At 33.4% G+C, this 22099-nt stretch overlaps 1 non-coding gene across 1 annotated transcript; it reads left to right on the top strand.

The window, feature by feature from the left end:
• Nucleotides 1-8450: 8450 nt before the first annotated feature.
• LOC18436411 (adoMet-dependent rRNA methyltransferase spb1) lies at nucleotides 8451-21206 on the top strand. Its single transcript, XR_016041692.1, has 13 exons — nucleotides 8451-9423; nucleotides 11306-11353; nucleotides 11440-11595; nucleotides 11740-11786; nucleotides 12107-12263; nucleotides 12345-12406; nucleotides 13349-13544; nucleotides 13701-13790; nucleotides 15952-16097; nucleotides 17168-17315; nucleotides 19415-19693; nucleotides 20040-20227; nucleotides 20425-21206. It is a non-coding gene; the product is annotated as an adoMet-dependent rRNA methyltransferase spb1 (transcript).
• Nucleotides 21207-22099: the final 893 nt, after the last annotated feature.

The raw sequence follows: 22099 nt of genomic DNA, 5'->3' as shown, positions 1-22099 counted from the left end.
TTTTAGATTATTCTAATTTATATTAAAAAATAAAAAATAAAACACTATCGGACAACTGTAGACGTGCGATGAAGTTTAGATGGTGATGAGGGTAAACGAAATCACTGTTCATTTTCGCCTACAGGCGTTGCGTAGTATTTTTTTTTTAGAAAAAAAATGAAAACTGAAACACAATCGGACAACTGTGACCGTGCAATGAAGTTTGGATGGTGATGAAGGTAGGTAAAATCATTATTCATTTTCGCCTATAGGCGTTGCGTAGTGTTTTTCTTCCTTCCAAACTACTTGATATTTAGAGCGCGTATACATATTAGTGAGGCACACCTAATAAAAAAATGAAAAAAAATATTTCAAAAAATATATATTATTAAAATACCTCCTAAAAAGTTTGGATGTTGATGAGGGTAGGCGAGATCGCTGTTCATTTTCACCTACAGGCAATGGGAAGAGTTTTCCTTTCCTAAAGGAAAATAGTACGCAACGCCTACCGACAAAAATGAATAGTGATTTTGCCTATGCTTATCATCGTCAAAAGTTCATCGCGTGGTCACGATTGTCCAGTAGTGTTTTAATTTTCATTTTTTTTCTACAAATCCAAATTTCTTGGTATATGGCGTGCGTGTACATCTTAATTGTAAGTCTGAGTGATTTATGAGTGATTGTTGTAAGTTTGAGTGATTGTTGTAAGTTTGAGTGATTTTTGAGTGATTGTTGTAAGCCTAAGTATTTACTAGGAGTACTTTAAGTTTGCCTCTCACCTCTACTTCGAGCTTTCATGTAAGTGCATATCTCTGTTCTGCTTCTATACTTCTGTTTTATTTTATAATTTAATGCTATTATGTTAGAATGTTATTCTTTCTATTTAATGAATTTTATTGATTCTCCTTCCACTATTTATGGTATCAGAGCCTTTTGGTCTAATTTTGAAAGGTGAAGCTTTTATGTTTTGTTTTTCTCCTTTTAGGTTTAGACTAGTTTCTGGAGGATGGATAGCTTCAATGCTTTCTCCTTTAACTGTATGAAAGGTTTGAAAGGTATTTTGGACAGTATTAATATTCTGGATAGTATTATCCTGAAATTATGGATATTTTATTCTTTCCTTTTCAAGGATATACCTAAGCCATTTAAAAAAATTTATGTTTGTTTTATGTTGTATCATAAATTTATTGAATTTACTATGAAAGAGTTCTTTTAGTCTTTCACTAAATTCTTTGAGGAATCATTCTTTTATTTGTTTATTTTCTTCAGACAAAAAATCCCTTTTTACCCATTCTTTATTTATGACAAACTTATCTTGGATTTGAATTGTCAGAACTTCGAAATAGAATTTAGACATGGTTGGCTCATTAGGCTCAGTCTGAGAAGAGCTGGCAATATTTACCGTATAAACTGGATGTTGTACCTGTTTTTCATTTTTTCTTAATCCTTCTAAAATGATTTTGTCATCATGTGCTTTTTCATAATTAGATTGTGGTACTGAAGAAGTCGAACTTCTACAAGGAGTATAAGTTGAAGGTACAGTATTCCTGACTTGCAACCTATGACCTAAAACAGTATTTGGAATACTCAATCTAATTCTTCTAAGGGATGAAAATTGAATTTCAATTTCTTCATTTGGATATTCAATTATTTGTTCAGGCTCTTTATTTTTGGGAATAGGTAAACGAGTCACAGTTTGCAGAGACCAATTTTCAAGCAAGTTTACCTGCTTCTAGCATATAGCGTTAGGCGTGACAAGATTGAATTTTTCCATATTTGTTTGAAAAAATATTGTTTGTCCCTTTTTATCCATTAATCTTGCATTAGGACAAAGAGTGTTCATGACCTTATAACAAATTCCATAAACAAAAGCCAAATTATGGGATCTAGGGTCCATGTCAAAACCTTGAGTTTTAAGGTTAAGGGTTAGCACTTTTAATAAATTTGGACCGGATAAAGACACAAAAAAATTTGAAAATATATGGGTCTATTACAGAAACTCGACTCAACGATCCCTAAAAGAGAGTCACTGAATCTTCTATGTTTATTCTCTCTTAGAAAGAGTAAAGCCGAATTGTTTAATCCTTCTCTAGTTAATGGTTTTACTGCTATTTGTACAAGGCCTATATGAAAATAGTTATAACCCCTTTTTATATGATCTGCAATCATTCTAGTTGAAAAGAGTTGAAAGCTATCTTGATTTTCCATAACTGAGAGAATTTCTTCAATTGTTTTTATTGAAAAACTGCTTTTAAACTCAAATGTTCCCCTTTTATAAATATCATTTGTAGGGACTTTTGGGATATTCCTGTTTTGCTATTGTTTCTCAATATTATCTATTATTATTTCTTTTCTATTATTTACTCATAGAGTATTATTACTAGAACTACCAAAAGCGGTTCTATTCGATAGTGTTATAAACAAATTTGTCATTTTATCTTATTTAGTTGGGAAAATATCCTCATACAATCATCTTCATTTGGAGGATCTAAATCTTTGGTTTCTGTATCATTTGAGGAAGTTGGTATTTTAACTTCTACTTCTTCTTCCAAGGCAAAGAGTAATTTTCTCTTGAGCTATGCTTTTGACAGAGTGGGATTTTTATGTTGCATTAGAGCAATGAAGTCGGAGAATCCCATATTTGATTTTGGTGAAGAGTTCGGAATTGCCTTCATATAGATTTTTCCCGGATCTAAAGAATCATTCTTATAGTTGTTCCACCATTTAATTGATCTTCAGAAATTTGGTAAGACCATTTTAAAATCTAGAGAACTTGATATAGGGCCATGAAATATATGTGATAGTCTCGTTTTAGACTAGCTTTATTATATTCAGATAATTTTCTCTGTGATATTTGGAATTTTTCTGGAAATATTTGGCTTAATGATCCCCATAACAGGAACCAACTTTTAAACCAGTTTGGAAATCCTATTGGCTCAATTATTTTAAACTGCACATACCAGCTGTGTGTATTTTTTACATTTTGGTAGGCAAAGACTTCGTCCCATGCCTTAATGTATTCAAAATAATGATATGATTTGATTTTAAATCCTTTGGTAATTAGTGCCCTTGATTTTAAGGGATTCAGACCCCAGTCATTATAAGAGATAATCTTATGTATTTGGAATTTTGAATATGCTATTTTCGAATCAATGTTTCTATACTGGTATACTATTGATACCGACTTGGTTTCCATTAAATAGCTTCATACCATTCTCTATATCTTTCTCTCATATTAGGATATAGATGAGAGTGCAGATATATGGCGGCTAATTCAATAGGGTCTTTTTCCATGTGTTTATTTTCTATTATGATCAGCGGTTCAGGGATATTTTGATCAATTTATATTTTACGAATTATTTTTTATATATTTTTATTATATTCTCCTATTTTTGATGAACATACAATCCAACTTTTAGATCATTCCGATTTGTAGAAAAAAAATGAAAAATGAAACGTTATCGGAAAATCATAGTTGTCTGGTAGTGTTTAGTTTTTCATTTTTTTTTCTAGAAATCTAAATTACTTGATATTTAGAGCGTGTGTGCATCTTAGTAATACACACCTAATAAAAATATGAATTTTGTTTTTTGTAAAATATAAATCGACTAAAATACCCCCAATAATTTATAGGAGTAGTTTGGTCAACTTATATTTTACGAATTATTTTTTATATATTTTTATTAGATTCTCCTATTTTTGATGAAACATACACTCTAAATTTTAGATCATTCTGATTTGTAGAAAAAAAATGACAATTGAAATACTACCAGACAATCGTGACTATATGATGAACTTTGGACGGTGATGAATATAGGTGAAATCACTAGTTAATTTTGCCTATAGGCATTACGTAGTGTTTTCCTGTAGGAAAGGAAAACTCTTCCCAATTCCTATAGGTTAAAATGAACTTTGATTTCGCCTGCCCTCATCATCATCCAAACTTCATCGCTTGGTCATAATTATCTGGTAGTGTTTCATTTTTCAATTTCTTTTTACATATCTAAATTACTTTATATTTAGACCATGTGTATATCTTAGTGAGGCGCAACTAATTAAAATATGAAAAAAATAATTCGTAAAATATAAATTGGCCAAAATATCCCCAATAATTTACGGTGTATTTTGGTCAATTTATATTTTGTGAATTATTTTTTTTATATTTTTATTAGATTATCCTATTTTTGATTAACATACATGTTAAACATCAAACCATTTAATCTATAGAAATAAAACAAAAAAAATGAAATACTACCGAACAAATGTGACCATGCGATGAAGTTTGGATGGTGATGAACATAGGCAAAATCACTCTTCATTTTCGCTTACCCTCATCACCATCCAAACTACATCACACTATTTTATTTTTCATTGTTGTTTTACATATCTAAATTATTTGTTATTTGGGGCGTGTTTACATCTTAGTGAGGTACACCTAAAAAAAATATGAAAAAAATAATTCACAAAAGTATTACCAAAATACCTCCAAAAATTTAAGGGGGTATTTTGGTCAATCTATTTTTTATGAATTAGTTTTGATATATTTTTATTAGATTCTCCTATTTTTTATTAACATACACTCCAAATTTCAGATCATTCTGATTTGTAAAAAAAAGAAAAGAAAAATGAAACGTTGCCTGAAGATCGTAACCGTGTGACGAACTTTGGACGGTGATGAGCATAAGCGAAATCATTGTTCATTTTTTCCTATAAGAATTGCATAGTGTTTTCCTTTAAGAAAAGAAAACTTTTCCCAACTCCTATTGGTGAAAATAAACAGTGATTTAGCCTACCCTCATCACCATCCGTACTTCATCGCATGATCACAATTGTCTGGTAGTTTTTTATTTTTCATTTTTTTACTACAAATCCAAATTATCTGATATTTAGAGAGTATGTACATCACAGTGAGGCGCACGTAATAAAAATATGAAAAAAATAATTCGTAAAATATAAATTGAATAAAATACCCTAAAAAATATTCAATATTATTTTGGTCAATTTATATTTTGTGAATTATTTTTTATATATTTTTATTAGATTCTCCTATTTTTTATGAACATACTCTCCAAATTTCAAATTATTTGATTTGTTGAAAAAAAATGAAAAATAAAACACTACCGGACAATCTTGACCGTGCGATGAACTTTGGACGGTGCTGAGCATAGAAAAATAACTGTTCATTTTTTCCTATAGGCTTTGCGTAGTATATTCCTTTAGAAAAAGAAAACTCTCCTCAATGCCTATAGACGAAAATCAACATTGATTTCGCCTACCCTCATCATCATCTAAATGTCATCGTATAGTCACAGTTGTCTGGTAGAGTTTTACTTTTATTTTTCATTTTTTCAAAATCTATATTACTTGACACTTGGAGTGTATCTACATCTTAATGAGGTGCACCTAATAAACATATGGAAAAAAAATTCGTAAAATATAAATTGATTAAAATACCCCTAAAATTTAGGAGGGTATTTTTGTTAATTTATATTTAACGAATTATTTTTTATATATTTTTACTAGATTCTCCTATTTTTTATAAACACACACGCCAAATTTCATATCATTTTGATTTGTAGAAAAAAAAAAAAAATTGAAATGCTACCAGACAATCGTGACCTTACGATGAATTTTGGTGATGAGCATAGACAAAATCACTATTCAATTTTGCCTATATACGTTCCGTTATGATTCCCTTTAGGAAATAATGAAGCGTTAAACATGCTACCTATAAAAGAAAAAATAATAATAATAAAAACAAATGAGAGAAGAACAAAGGAGAGGGTGAGACACTCAAGTGAGGCGGTAGAGAGGGGAGCTAGAGGGCGTTGAAGAGATAGAGAGGCGAGAGTACAGTAAGGGCCGTCATTGTTGTCGCGCAGGACCTTTGACAGTTGATCCCCCTTTTTTTTCTTCTCTCTTTATCCTCATGTATCAACAAGGTCAATTCTACTATTTTCTTATTAATAAATCAGATTGTAATATCTGGATTGCGCATATTGTAATTATAGGTCAATTGTTGAGTTCCTCATTTTAGTGTTTTGTAAGACATTATGCTGCACCTAAGCCACTAAAGGTATGGCCAGCCTGGGCCCCCCCGTTGACTGCCGAGGCAGCTTCTTAACTCTCAATATTTCCTAGGATCAGGAACATGAGATTTTATGATATTTTGAATATTTTGATACTGTTTTATATTTTAGTCTTTGACGCAAAAAAATCAATCATAAAAAAAAAAAAAAAGAAGAGTTTGATGTGGCCCTAGATCACTTTTTGTGGTGAGGTTGTGAGGGTGTATGTAATTGCTTGTGTGGTTGAAATACGAGTTAGAATGGTCATCATTTTCTATTAATATCTTCATGTATGTGATTGTGACTCATTCTTGTGCTGCCCTAATGGGGTAATAGGTTTATAAAATATGGCAGATAAATCACATGTATGGATGACAACTATCTACAAAATTATTTTAATTTATTTTATATTTTTTATATTTTTTTCAAAAAATTTTACCGAAAAAATAATTACAGGCTTCCCCAAAATCCAATGAAGCCTAGAGTGATTCTCTTCACTAAGTAAAGCTAAATAAAAGCTTTACTAGAATAATATAATTAAGTCAATTAATTTAAATGTGACTATTTAAATGCCTCATGCAATCATTCAATATTAAATACATAATTAACTAGTATATACCAAAACAATTGTACCATATAAATCTACCCATTAAATACTTTAATAAATATCACACCTACTTATTACATACCAAAAACAAATATACTATATAAATTTATTCATTAAATACTTTAACTATGATATGGCGACAAATATACTATATAAATTTATTCGTTAAATACTTAAACATCACGCCTACTTGACAGGTACCAAAAAAAATACATGATTTTTGTTTTCTCATTACAAGGATTTAACTATAGTATGGTGACTATGGTCACTCCAGTTAAAGTTTTATGAATTTCTTTAAGGGTGTGGTTTCTATAAGGTTGCAACCTTAAACAATCCAATTAAGGTGTACCTCCAAATTTTATCATAATATGTAATGTTGGTGTAAAAAGTATTAGGACTATGTTAAAATCTATTTTCATATCTAATTATAAAATTTTAAATTTCAAAAATAGTTAAAATCAAGTAGATCTATAAACATATAAAAATCTCAAAAATGGACGGTCTAGATAATGAGATGCAAAATGCACTAGTTTTTATTATCAATTTCTTTTTTTTCATATTCATATAACTTGATATCGGGATGATCAATTATATGATTTTTCAACATTAAAACAATATTTTCCAATGGATTTTTGAGACACACATGTAATTCTACGTTTAAGGTTGCAACCTTATATAAACTTTTTCCTTTCTTTAATTGAAAAGAGGCTCATAAAATTGTAGATTTCACATGTGTTTACAGTTTAGAGAGAGGAGGAAGAAAGAAGAGAAGAAAATAGGGGTGTGCTCATACACGGTTGTGTTTATGGTTTAAAGAGAGGAAGAAGGAAGAGAAGAAAATAGGGCTGTGCTCATAGCCAACTTCTATAGAGAGAGAAGAAGGAAGAAGGAAAAGGTCATGGGCTTCACAATTCTTAATGGAAGAGGCCCTGGTTTTTAGAAAGAGAAAAAAAATATGGGATGCTGATTTGGGATAGTTTGATGAGGGTTTTTCTCTATGATTTGGAATGTTGTTTGAGAGAAAGGTTTAACTATACTAATTGCTCAAGAGGCCCTAACTGGTTTTTAGAGAGAGAAAAGGAAGAGGGTTTTCCATTTTCTTAGAGAAATAGCAAGAAGAGGTGAAGGATTAGGTTTGGGGAACTAATCCTAAATGTACAATTGCTTGCTCCTGTAAGTTTACAATTTACACTATATTGTTTATCTTTGTTATCACATAATCAAAAGCAATCTGCTTCTCATTCATCAGTAAAAGACTATGTTTTGAGCTCTAATTTGCGCCATAAATAGTATTTTCATAAAAACAATTAGTACAAATAATCATAGAAATATGCATGTATATGATTTTCTTTACACAATGATTTGCTTTACAAAATGATTTGCATTAAATAGTATTTCATTTACGCAATGATTTTCCATAATAACACTGAAATCTACATCTATTTGTTTAAATTTTTTTTTAAAAAAGGGGAAAAATGTTTAAATTGTGGCTTTGAAGAACATAATGGGTGTAAAAATTTATGTTTAAGGTTTTTTTTTGGAAATAATTTTTTTTTCAAAAGCATGAAAAGTAGCAATGGCTGCAATACACAAAAGGGAAAAAAAAAAGAATCTTTCCAGAAAAACATTATAGGTAAAAAAAGATGCTACTTATCGGCCTGATTTAAATGATATTATGAGAAAAGGACGTTTAAAACGTTTTTATATAAAAACTACGCTATTGTTACCCGACCTTTTTAAAAAAGCAGCCGTTTAAAAGTGTTTCTATAAAAACATCGATTTTTCGCCGGTCAAACGGCGATTTGCTGACTATGGAGCAGACCGAACTTAGCAGGCCAAAAGAGTAAATTTGATAAGTCAGCCCGCATGTACATTAAAATCTCTTTGATTAGGATTTCGGCTTCTGGGGGTTTGAGCTTCATTCTGAAACCCGTGCGAAGCTCTGCTCCATGGCTTTTTGGCAACAGTGGAAAGGACTCTTAAAAAGCATTTCAGCTTGGGTTTTTGAAGACCCAATCTCCAAAGAAGAAATTTGGGCTTGCTTCAACAAAGATCCCCTTTTCTCACTTCCAATTACACTGTCACTGTACAAATTCTTCGCTTACAGATGATGTTTCAGAGCCTATCCAAATTTGTGGTTTTATTTTGTAGGTTTAAGTTTCATTATCGGCTCAAAATAACCTTCTTTGCTCCTGCAAAAACATCAAATCCTTAAGCACACAAAGAAGTCCCAGCTCCATATACTTTATAACCATAAACGGTCCCTCAATCTCTGCGTAGAACCCATCAGAAGAAATGGGAACAGCAAAGGGCAAACATCGCCTCGATAAATTCTACCATTTTGCCAAAGAACAAGGCTACAGGTCAAGAGCAGCCTACAAGATTATGCAACTGAACTCCAAATTTAACATTTTGCCCTCAGCTAGGTCGCTCTTGGACCTCTGTGCCGCCCCGGGTGGGTGGATGCAAGTTGCGGTGAAGCACATGCCCGTTGGCAGCTTTGTGCTGGGGGTGGACCTTGTGCATATAAGGCCGATCCAAGGGGCGGTTTCCATACAGGGTGATATCACGACTCAGGACTGTAGGTCAGCGATTAGGAAGACGTTGGGGGAGAATGGGTGTGGGGCATTTGATGTAATTTTGCACGATGGGTCCCCAAATGTTGGAGGGGCATGGGCAAAGGAGGCGACCAGTCAGGCTGCATTGGTGGTGGATGCGGTTCGGCTTGCGTCGGAATTCCTTGTGCCCAAGGGGACCTTTGTCACTAAGGTATTAAAGGGTTCGCTCTCTCTTCTCTCTCATCTCTATCTCTCACCCTGGACTTCATTTGTTTGAGTTTCTTGGTTTTTGACTTTTAGTTCATTGTGGATGGCTTGAGATCAAAATGGTATGTTTCGATGTATTTATCGATGTAATATAAGGTTTGAATTGTTTGTTTGCAACTTGATGTGTTGGGTTACTGAGTGTGAGGTTTATGTGAGCATTGCTAATTATGAGGCGAAATCATCGCATTGCAGAAACTATGCATAAGCTTTTTACTCAATGAGAGATTACAAGTTAATATTCATTGACTAAGGTATCTTTTTGAGCTCGTCTATGACTCAATTCGGGAAATTGGAGATTTAGTGTGCAAAGTTCATGACTAAGAAGTAGCTAGCTCGCTCCCAACTACACAATTGGATGTCTAATTGTTATATTCTCTTTAAACCCTCATATGTTCATTTAATGGTAGTAGATAGCACTGTTCACTGAAAAATTCCTTATCGTTGAATCGTCTTGTAGTATGGATTTTAATTTTGAGATCTTCATTTTGTGGATAATGTTTGTCTGACTACCCTCAGATTTGAGTCCTTTTGCTTTGGGTTTTGATTATGGAGAATGGGTTTCACAATATGGGCTTTGATTTTTACAATATTGATTGCACATTTGAACAAAACTGTAGCTCTTCAGGACAAGGTACCCATTTGCTACTAAGGAGCATTCTTTTTTGGGTGCTTATAAAATACAATGATTACTGACTTTGGAACTTGATAGAAGAATATTTGGTTGGGTGCTTTAAGATTCTTGAATGAAGTTCAGTTCTTGGTCTTGGTTCATTCATAAACATGGCCATTTTCTTTGGAAGTACTCTTTGATCAATTCTTTCTGGCACTTTTGGAGGATATGAAGGATTGAATTCTCAGTGCATTAGGGGTGGAAATTGTAGTGGTGGATAGCGAGGAACCATGGAGTAGACTAAGCGATATGTTTTGTGAGTTAGGACTGTATGTTTAGTGAAACTATAGTAAGTTTTGGGTAGTTGGTTTCTACCTTAATTTTGATGGAATCTTCCTTGAGACTTTGTGCTGGTGGGATTTGTAGATAGCGCTATCAAGGAAGGTTCCAGTTGGCATCATGGACTCTGTGGATACCAAGACTATAGCGTTTCCTTTAGCATCTCAGTTTTTGTGTCATCCTCTTTGGCCTTCTAATATTTGAAAGGGATTTGTCTAATGTAATTTGTTGGAGAACTTGGGATTCCCCTTTCCAACTGAAGCTTCTCTATAGTTTTTAAGATATCCATGAGATTCTTAGTGTTAGGGAAGATTCTATTTCTGGCATTTCCACGGGAAGCTGATGAACTTGCTAGTATCTTGGCTCAGTGAGTTCCTGAGCCTGAGTTTGAGTAAGTGATATTTTCTACACTATTTTTCTTTTTTTAATTTTAAATGTTAACTTGGGATTTTGAAGGAGTACAGATCAAGATGTCATGTTGTGGTACACCACTACCTTGACCACATATGCTTTGGGCCCATTCTTATATTTTGAGAACTCTCTGTAAGTTTGAAAGTGTTATTTATTTAATGTCTTTCTTGTACCATTTCTTTGTACGATACTTACATTTATTTCTGAATGGAATGGTTTGTCTATGCTGCCACTTATTGTTTCAGATGTTTGGTTACTAATATCCTTGTCATTATATACTTCCTTTGTGTGTTCCATATAATTATGCTTTTGGTGCTCAATCATCTTTTCTAGACGTCCTTAGTAATACAATAATGCAAGTATTTAATATCCGTCTAAGCATGTGTGACATTTCATTATAGGTATTCAGGTCAATAATGTAAGTATTTAATATCCGTCTAAGCATGTGTGACATTTCATCTTATAGGTATTCAGGTCACAAGATTACAATGCAGTACTTTATTGTCTAAAGCAGGTATCATCTTTTTCATAGCAAAAATTTCTCTTTTGAGCTGTCTGGATGCTTTTCCTTTGGGTTGATCTTTAAACTATGAATTGCAGTTGTTTGAGAAAGTTGAGGTGACCAAACCCTCGGCAAGTCGTTCAACTTCTGCTGAAATTTATGTTGTGGGGCTTAGATATAAAGCCCCTGCAAAGATTGATCCACGGCTTCTTGATGTTAAACATCTATTTCAAGGGGCCATAGAACCCCCAAAGGTACTCTGTTTATCGGCCAAATGGATTCTTGAAGAATGTTAGCCTTTTCTTGAATAATATTGGAGAATGATAAACTCTTTATGTACTTTTAATTTCCGAATTTGATTCTAATTTTTTTGAACTGTATTTACTCAATTCACATAGGTGATGGATGTTCTTAGAGGAACCAAGCAAAAAAGAAATCGGGAGGGGTAATCTATCTTGTTCTTATCTGCTTGTGGTTATCAGATGAAGTCATTACCAATTGATAAATTTTCTTATTTATTTGTGTATTGTTTTGGGATATTGATAGATACCTTGTTGCTAGTATGGTTACTAGGCTTGTCGTCTTTGTCATGCCCGGAATTGATTTCTTGTTTTTTAACTAAAAATTTAGTGCTATTCTGAGTAATTATTCTAAAACTTTTTTTTATTTTGTGTTTGTCATATTTTCTTTATAAACCATGTTTGCAATTTGGTTATTCTTTTTCATTGGAGTTGTTCTCTTCTCCAACTTAATTGTCATATGCAGCTATGAGGATGGAGCTTCAATCTTGCGAAAGGTGTGTTTGGCGTCTGAATTTGTATGGTCAGAGATGCCTTTGGATCTTCTTGGATCAGTTACATGCATAGCTTTCGAGGATCCTGCTTGTTTGACCATCAAAGAACATTCTTTAACAACAGAAGAAGTAAGTTACTTGACGGGTGACGTAGCTCTATTCTATATTTTGTTTCTCTATGAGCTTACTGTTTTATATTTATGTCTGCAGATCAAAGCACTCTGTGATGATTTGCTCATTCTGGGAAAACAAGATTTTAAGCAGCTACTGAAGTATGTATTATTATTATTTTATTAATCTAGCTTTCTTTTTCTTCATGGATACTGAACCTTACCTGCCATCTTCCACCTGTTCCTTAGCTTGATTGCTTTGTGCACTAGTATTTCTCTCTTAATTGCTTATGAATCAGATGCATGGAAGCCCTGAAATTCTTATGGAACTTGAATTCGTGTAGAATTAATTGCTGATGAAGTTGGAAGTCCTACTAATGCATTTTAATCATTTTGCTGAGTACATGTATTTAAGTGTTGTAATTTACTGTCTATAGTGGGGTCCGGCATGCAATTATTGACTTATCTTGATCCTTTCTACGTGAAATATCTCAAACTCTGAAGTCATTGCATGTCCCACTTTTGTTCTCTTTCTCACTATCATTCCCCGTGCTTCTCACAACATTCTTGGCAATTTTTTTTTTTTAATTCTATTCAAGTTATTTTTGTTGCCGCCCATTTAAATCATCATTGATATGACGCCAGAAAAATACAGGCCGCTATGAAAATTTTCCGGTGCTACCAATGAGAGTGAGTGTCATGCATTCTATGTTATATTGCAGGATATTTTCTTAGAGACAAAGTGTATGTTTTACATTTTTTTCAAAAGACAAGAAAAATGTTCTTTTTATAAGAAAAGAATATACATCAAGCTCCTGTTGTTGCAAATATATAGATATGTATGTGAATGATGAACAAGAGACTTCTTCAATGAAAGATGAGTTGCATCCTTATTCATGTTAAGGAACTCTGAAATCTTTCAACTGTTCTTTGTGGACCCGTCTTTTTATGTTGCACTTAAATATATTATGAAATATATTCTGTGTGACGTCCATCTCCAAGTGTTTTTCTTTGAGCCTAGGAAATTCAAATAGATTTTTAAATTGGAAACATTGTCATAAGCCGCAAAATTAGGTAATATATTGAGTTCGAGCTGAACTTCAGGTGACGCATGCACATAAGAAAGGCCTTGTCAGGTGAACAGAAAGTTGCTTCTCCTAAGGCTTCTGATGAAGAAGATGGGATGACTACTCAGGAAAATGATGATGAGCACATACTTAACGAAATGGAGGAATTGACTTATGTTTTGGACAGCAAGAAGAAAAGAGCAAAGAAACTCCTTGCAAAACGACGGGCTAAGGTTCATTTACTTGTTTCTATTTATCTTTTTATTGATATTAATGTTAGTTGTTTAAAAGCTATTTCTTAGACTTCTTCGCTCTTTTCCAACTGATATGAGAAGTTTCTACTGATGAGAAAAATCAATGACACTGTTTTGTTCATCCTGAATCTTCAGGAAAAATCTCGTACAAAGATAGGAATGCAAATAGATGCAATGGAAGATGGTTACATTGACAATGAGTTGTTTTCTCTGTCCTCCATCAAGGTTTGTCATGCTTGGAGTTACACTAGTTTGCATAGCACTTCCTTTTGTTTGGAATTACCAATATACCATTTTGGTTCTCTGTACAAGCCTTCACCAATGTGCTTGTCATTGCTTGGTCTTGATTTCCATTTGTTTTGATTCCTGTATTCAAGTATTTGTAGTCAAAAGTTGAGAACGATCCATTAAGTTCTACCCACAATCATTATGTTATGAGGTCTATGCTCCCTATTCATTTCAATCTCTAAGAGCTTAAAACTATATAGTGTCTTTTATATTTTCCATATTTTTTTCATGTCGGTTCTTGATGGCTTGATTGCTAATGTCTAGTTGCTAGACAAAGTGATTGAATGGTAAGATTGGTATTTGTGTATTCGTATTAACGTCATACAGTTTGTGGGACCAAAGTGTAATTTATTGAGGGATAAAAGGGTTAGGGGAAGGCCCAAAAGGACATGTATGGAATTAGTGAGAAGAGATATGGTGACTTATGGTCTGATCGAGGGTATGGCCCTTGATAGAGCAGAATTGCAGAACAAGATGCATGTAATCGTTCTGCAATAGTTGGGAGAAGGCTCAGTGATAGTGATGATGAATCTTTTTTGCTTAGCAAAAAATTTTGCTTTGGCTGAGGTAAGGAAAATTGAAAATTGAATTGTCTTTGCTGAAATTCATTGGTATAGTTATATCAGGAAGTATATATGGCAATCTCCATATCTATGTAAAACATTGGTTATAACTCAGAAATGAATCTTAATTTATCCTTTTTTGAGTCACTGTACATTCAATGATTGGACATTGATGGGGAAAGAGTATAATCCTTCATTAGAGTCGTGTAGTATTCTTACAGGTTCCACTTCTCTTATCACCATCCAACATTGATTGGACGGTGATGACCCTCTTGACAATGGATCCTCTATAGTCACATGGATTATATTATGCTCCATAAATTTCTTCAGGAAATGAGAAAAAGCCAAACATTCCAATTTCTTGGAACTCAGTTTGATTTCTCATGTGAATTTGGGTACCGACTTTTTAGCGCTTAGAAATAATGTTATTCAAGTTTGCTGAATTTCCATACATATAGATGTGAAGCATTATACTTATTTTGGGGTCTGCAAATGGTTAAACTGTATGGCTTTTTGATTTGGCTTCTAAGATTCCAGTTGCTAATATTGACCGAAGCTTGTTGGGTGAAGAAGTCATTATATTTTGGAAGTAGTATTTCTTGTGACATTTTAGTACACTTGTTCTTGTGGATCTTTCTGCATCCCTATATAAAAATTGTGGAAAGTATTCCTTGTGACATTGTACTACTCTTGTTCTTGTGGATCTTTCTGCATTCCTATATAAAACTTGTGGAAAGTTCCATCATACATGGGGCCCTTCCAATTCATCGTTTTGGTTTTTTGTCATTTAGTTTGGTGGATCTCTTCATAACTAGAGGACAATTTCATGTTGCCTTCTCTGCTATGCTGATATTTTGAAAAGTGAAACAAGAAGTGCATACAAGGGTAGATTTAGGAAGTGTAGCATCCAAAACATGCAAACCTGCTGTAACAATTCCCACCTGGGCTACAATGATTTATATTTAAACCTTCAAAAAAATGTGTCTCTAGGGAGATGGCCATCTCTAGAATCACCTCTAGCTTATTGGCTTATATGCCCAAGGAGAGCTTCCCTACTAGTCCATCCGGTTACATTCAAAATTGATTTTGTTACTCTATCATAACTGTTCTACCTAACTCCCCTCTCTAAATTTCGTATTAATATACTCCATCAACAAGCCCCATAACAATAATATTCGGTCTGTCATTGTTATTGCTCTAATTTTCTTATTGCTCTAATTTGCTACAAGTTTGTTATTGTTTGTGTGTACCGCATTTGATAATTTTCTTTGATGCAATAACTCAGTTCCCTTTGTATTATAATTAATAACCATGCACTTTTTTATGCTTTCATGTTTCTATTCTTGGTTTTGATACATTTCTGTTGTCTCAAATTTAAAATATAAAAACATATTTTCATGTTTGAATTGTGACTGCTCGCTTGTGCTTGTTACATGAAAGTTTTCTCGAAGTTTAGGTTTTGTTGAGGCTCTCGTTATTGATGTTCTTCTATGAATCTAAATGATGTTTTCAATTCTTCTCTTGTGTGTTCTCAGGGGAAAAAAGATCTGCAAGCTGTTGATTCAACTGAGTTTGACTATATAAATGGTGACAATGTGGAAAGTGAGAGTGAAGAAACTGGTGTATGTGAAGGTGAGGAGGATTCTCCTGGTGACATTGATTCTGATGAAGAACACCGAAGGTACATCATACAGTTTTTGCCTTTTCTTTGAAGTGCTATAGTTATTTTGCCGCCATTTGGCAAAAATAAATACCGAAGCTGACATGATCTACGTTGTCCAATAAAAAGCAGATCTATCAGTATATTCCTGATGACTCTTTGACCAAAGCACAGTGCTGCTTCTGTATCTTCGGTTTGATTTCACTGAAAGCTCAAGTCATTTAGTTAGGCAAAAGAGAGAACTTTTGACATCCGATCCCATTCCTTGTCAAAGATCTCTTTCTTTGGAGACACAGCTCGTTGCCTATGTTGTGGTGCTTTTGGAGAGAAGAACGACTGAGCTTTTAGTGGTCTACGTACTGTGTTTTGACTACCAAAGGGCACACCAGGGATGCATAATAGCATGGGAACCTTTTGGGAAAGAATTTTGGGGTTTCAATCTTATTACTGTTGAATATTTTTTGTGATTGATAGACCATTGGGGATCTAACCCTGGGTAACTAAGCCAAAAAGAAGAAAATAAGTAAATTAGCAATAGTTTGATTGGTACTTCCAAACCAGCTGGAATTAGGGGATTGTTTTAGAGGTGTGACAGAAGGATCCTTAAGGTCGAGGGACCATGCTGTTCTTGTGGGATTGGGTATCTTCTTGATTTCTCCTTTGGTCAAGGGAGATGCTTCAACATGATCAGATGGGCCCAAAATGAATTGCCATTCCCTTAGAGACTCACTCACATTTCACATAAGTTTCCACCATTTGTGAGCCATTGTCCATTTCCTTTTTCATGCTCTTTGGGATAGAATGGATGGGTTGATTTACTGGCTGGGGTTGAAGTGGGATGCTTTTCCTTTTTGATTGTGGACTCTCTTGATGCAGGGATAACCGGATGCAACTTCATTTGTTGGTCTTCTAAATCTTTGTCGTGCATTTAGTTTTCGCTTATTTAGAGAAAGAATGTACTTGAGCTTTGTATGCTTGCTTAGTACATAAACATCAGTTTATGTACGTGGGAAAGTCGTTCCTTTTTTTTTCTTCTAAAGTGGTAATTTGGGGAGTTTGTTTGAAGTTTGAAAAAATTCTCATCTTGTTAGGTATGATGAACAACTTGAGGAGTTTCTGGATCAAGCTTATGAAAGGTTTGTGACTGGAAAGGAAAGAAGTTCCAAGCAGCGCAAACGTGCGAGGCTGGATTTAGCAGATGGAAGTGGTGAGCTATGGAAGGCATCATTTCACACCAGAGTATTGGCACTTGCTTATGATGGGTTTGAGTTTCATGATTTCTTAACGGTTTTGGACTTTAAGGTTGAAAGCAGAAGTTACATTAAAAAGCTGAACTTCATCTGAAATCTATCATCATAAAATTTTTCTACATAATTGTGTGCAAAAGCATTTTCTAGGGAAGTATATAATTCTCTTAAAAAAATGTCAGATGCTTCTTTGTTTGCGTTGATTAATAATCACCCGTCAATAATAAATCAAAATTTTAAGATTGCCAATATGTTTGTTGATATCAGTTATTTCTAGTGGTTTAAAAAACGGATCGGTGCCTCGGATCGGGCACCCCAAAAACCCATCCGGACTGGTGAATCGGTGTTTTGGATCGGGAATCGGGCAGAATCGGCAATTTTTGTCTCAAAAAATCTATAAAAAATAACTGTAAATCTCTAAAAATAATATTATTTTAATTTGTAAATGAATTTAGGAGTGGTGCATTATGCATTTTCATTACTTTGTAAAAATAGGTGATTATTGAGACACTGTTTTTCTATATGGATGTCTGTATAATTAAAATAAATAAAGAAATAACTAAACTATAAGACTTAGTTATCATTGTAATTAGTATAATTATTAATTGTAATATTATAATAAGCGTGATTCAAAAAACAAGGGTATGACCCTTACAAATAAATAAATCTAATATATAACAATTAATTTGGATAGAAATATAGAATTTAGAAATATAAATTTACAATAATATTTTAATAAAATTAAAAAGTAAATAAATAAATTCATACTTGCAATGTCAGGTAACTAGTTATAAACACTTTTATATTAGAAGATTAAAAAAATTAATTTTACACATAAATTAGTATCACATCAAAGTATCAAATATTTATTAATTTTTTTTACTTATCCAAAATTATTACAACTTAACTAACTATAATAATATATATGGAAATTGAGGTTGTTAGTTTATAACTTTAAATTTTATAATTATTTTATTATACAAATAAAAATATAAAATGTCTTATATATCATCTAATTTAAAAAATCTTATTTACAATTATAAGAAAAAATAGTATATTATAAAATTTATAATAGAAATAAATTAATAAATAATATAAAAGATTTGGTTATTAATAAATTAAAAAAATTATATTTGTAATGTGGGATAATTGATAAAGTTGCTTGAAATAAATTCTAAAGTAGTACGAGTTAGTGTTATTTTTCTATCTTAAAATATCCTCTAAACTTTTTTTTTTTCAATATCCAATAGACTAGAAATGATATTATTATTATTATTATTTTTATTATCCTATGAGCTAGTACTAATTTTTTAATCCTAATTAACTAATTAGTTAATTATTACTCATATAATGAAATAATACCATGATATAATAGCTTAATAGAGTTTTTATGTTTTTTTTGTAAGTAAATTTAAATTTTTTTGGTGAAAGATAGGGGTGATGGGCACCTAATTATTATTTTTAATAATTTTTTTCTTTTTTTATCATCAAATTTCATTGCCACAATCGGACATACAACTTTCTTATTCATGACGGGCGTACACCGTCGTGCATACACCATCGCGCGTACACCATCACACTGCAATTTATCCCACGCTAATAATATTTGCTAGCGTTTTTTCAACTCACAGATATATCCCACATTGAAGCGATGTGAGAAGAATGAATACTATAAAAAAACCCAACGATCTGGTTACGTTGAATGTTGTCTTGGCCATGTGAAGCGTGCGTATTGCATGTTGAAGCTTTTTAAGCTGGCAATCACGTGTAGGGAGTAAGGTGGGAGTACAGGAGTAAGGTGGGGAGTAAGGTGGGGAGTAAGGTGGAGTGCAAGTTGGCATGAAATTTTGTCAATCACATTTCAAAAAAACCATGGTGGGTGCATAAAAAGAAAGCCGGATTGAAAAATAAAAAAGTAGGAACCGCCCGGTTTTACTGATACTACATTTGGAGCGGTATCACCGATACCCGATCCGGATCGGCGATTTTTGAAACACTGGTTATTGCTATTATTAACTTGATATCAAATATAATTACTATGTAAAATAACTTGCGAGATCATTTATTAATGCAAGGAAATTTTACATGCAGGATACCAAGGTTGGTGGTCAAGACTTGGCGGGTGATTCCGATGTAGACCAAGATATGGAAGCAAATCCTTTAGTAGTACCACTCCATGAGGAGCTGCCGCTCACCAAAGAGCAACTCACTGAACAATGGTTCAGTCAGGATGTGTTTGCATCAACAGAACCAGAAGAGGCAGCAACCAAATATGGTAGTGAAAATGAAGTGGAAGTTGTCATCCAAGATGCCCCCACACCTTCTATCTCGAAAAAGTTGGGGCCAAATAAGCTCGATTCCTTAAGTCAGGTAAGGGATTTGAATTGTTCTTAATATTTGGGTATTTGGTCATCTTTATTCCTGAACGAGGAAACATGATTATGCAATTCGCCAGGGAGAAGGATAAGTTTGATGATAGGTTTGGAAATACCGTGGATATAGTTTTAATAAAATCGGATTGATTGCGGTTCAAAATTTTGTCCTGTTTCATTCCTGCATTTTCTTTTTGATACACACACACAATTTGCATGTATTCATATTCATATAGATATAACTAATTAATTGTTCATAGATACAATAAGAAAAGGCAATAGATTGTTCATAGATACAATAACAAAAGGCAATAGACTTCATTGAAGATTTTTTTAGTGTAAAGATTTATGTATCCCAACAAGATGACTTTGAAATTGTCCCTGCTGAGGGCTCCTCATCAAGTGATGATTCATCTTCTGATGGTGATGAATCAGAGTATGACACTGACTCAAAGGCTGAAATCTTGGCCTATGCAAAGAAGATGTTGAGGTAGAAGCAAAGGGAGCAGATACTTGCTGATGCTTATAACAGGTACACCTTTACTTCTGCAAGGGAAACATAAAAGACCCTAAACCTACCCCTATCAAAATAGAAGAACTCTAAACATAATGCTCCTAGTTGGGATAATTTTCTTTTCCTCATGAATAGTTATGTACTACAATGTGCATGATCTTCTTTACGTCAAAGGCATGCTTCCTCATTGCTAACTGAAAAAAAAAAAAAACCAGGTATACATTTGACGACCAGGAGGATTTGCCAATTTGGTTTTTGGAGGATGAAAAGAGGCACAACAAGCCATTAAAGCCCATCACTCGAGAAGAGGTAGAAGCCATGAGGGCCCAATTTAGGGAGATAGATGCTCGGCCAGCCAAGAAGGTGGCTCAAGCCAAGGCTAGGAAGAAGAGAGTGGCCATGAGGAAGCTTGAGTCTGTGAAGAGAAAGGCAAACTCTATTTCAGATCAGACAGATATTTCCGAGAGATCAAAGATGAAGATGATTGACAAGCTTTACAAGAAGGCAACACCTAAAAGGCCAAATAAAGAGTACCAGGTAGCAAAGAAGGGGGTTCATGTGAAGCCCGGAAAAGGTAAAGTGTTGGTGGATTCTCGAATGAAGAAAGACATGAGGACTCATGGGGTGGGGAAGCCTGGAAAAGTTGGTAAAAAGAAGGGAAAGGGAGCAAAGGTGAGGGGAAAGGGAGGCAAAGGTAAAAGCAAAGGGTTTGGGGGATTGGCTGATAAGAAAGGGAAGAAGATGGGAAGGAAGAGATGAGGAATTTTTGTTGGTTTGGATGGGCATGAAGAATGGAGAATTTTCTGTTGGTTTTGAATGGAGTTGGATGGTGAGAAAGTTCCTTTGTATTTCGGTGAGACTTGGGAATAAACATTGGGAATAATTTTGTTTTGTTTTTGTTTTTTTTGTTTTTTTAATGTATTTTGTAAGTTACGACAAATTAGTGATAAATGTTATTTTTCTTATTTGAGAGAGAATTAGTGATAAATTTTTATTTTGGTTACGGATATGCAATTATGAAGTTTCTTTTTGTTTAGGGTAGTTAAGCCGGTACAAAAACCATGAAGATCTTGAATTTGGGATGTTCAAGGAAAATATAACAAATCCAAATCAATTAAAATTTTAAGCATGTGTTTATCAAAAATAGGTAAATCTTCTAAAAATATCAAAAACATATTTTACATAAAATAAATTGACCAAAATACCCCCAAAAAGTTTTGGGGGTATTTTGGTTATATGTTTTTGCGAATAAATATTTTTTATATTTTTATTAGGTGCGTCTTGATGAGACGAACACAAAACTAAAATTTCAAGTGATTTGGATACGTAGAAAACTAAATAAAATTCAAGCACTACCGGACATATGTGATCGTCAGATCGGCCCATATTCAATCTGGGTCATTGGGCTCATATGTTCATATGGCATGTGTTCATCACAAAGAGGTGAATCTTCGAAAAATATCAAAAAAATATTTTACATGAAAATAATTGACCAAAATACCCCTGAAATGTTTCAGGAGGTATTTTGGTCATTTTGGTTTTCATGGATAATATTTTTTATATTTTTATTAAGTGCGCCTTGATGAGAAGAACACAAACCTAAAATTTCATGTGATTTGGATATATTGAAAAATAAATAAAATTCAAGTACTACCAGATATTTGTGATCGTCAGATCGGTCCAGATTCAATCTGGGCCGTTGGGCTCATATGTTCATATGAGCTAGTGGGCTAATCCCATAGTTTCCCATATATATATATATATATATGGAAAATACTTCTGTGAGCCAATGGGCTCATAAGAAAAAATGAACCCAATAGCCTAAATTGAATTTGGGCCGATCTAACGTTCACGGATGCCTGATAGTATGTGAATTTTAATTTTTTTTTT

The sequence above is a fragment of the Amborella trichopoda genome, chromosome 9, assembly GCF_054954075.1.
Source record: "Amborella trichopoda isolate Santa Cruz 75 chromosome 9, AtrichopodaSantaCruz75HAP2 v2.0, whole genome shotgun sequence".
NCBI classification, from domain to species: domain Eukaryota; kingdom Viridiplantae; phylum Streptophyta; class Magnoliopsida; order Amborellales; family Amborellaceae; genus Amborella; species Amborella trichopoda.
Note: the sequence above shows the minus strand (reverse complement) of the source record. Positions and strands in the feature narration are given on the sequence as shown.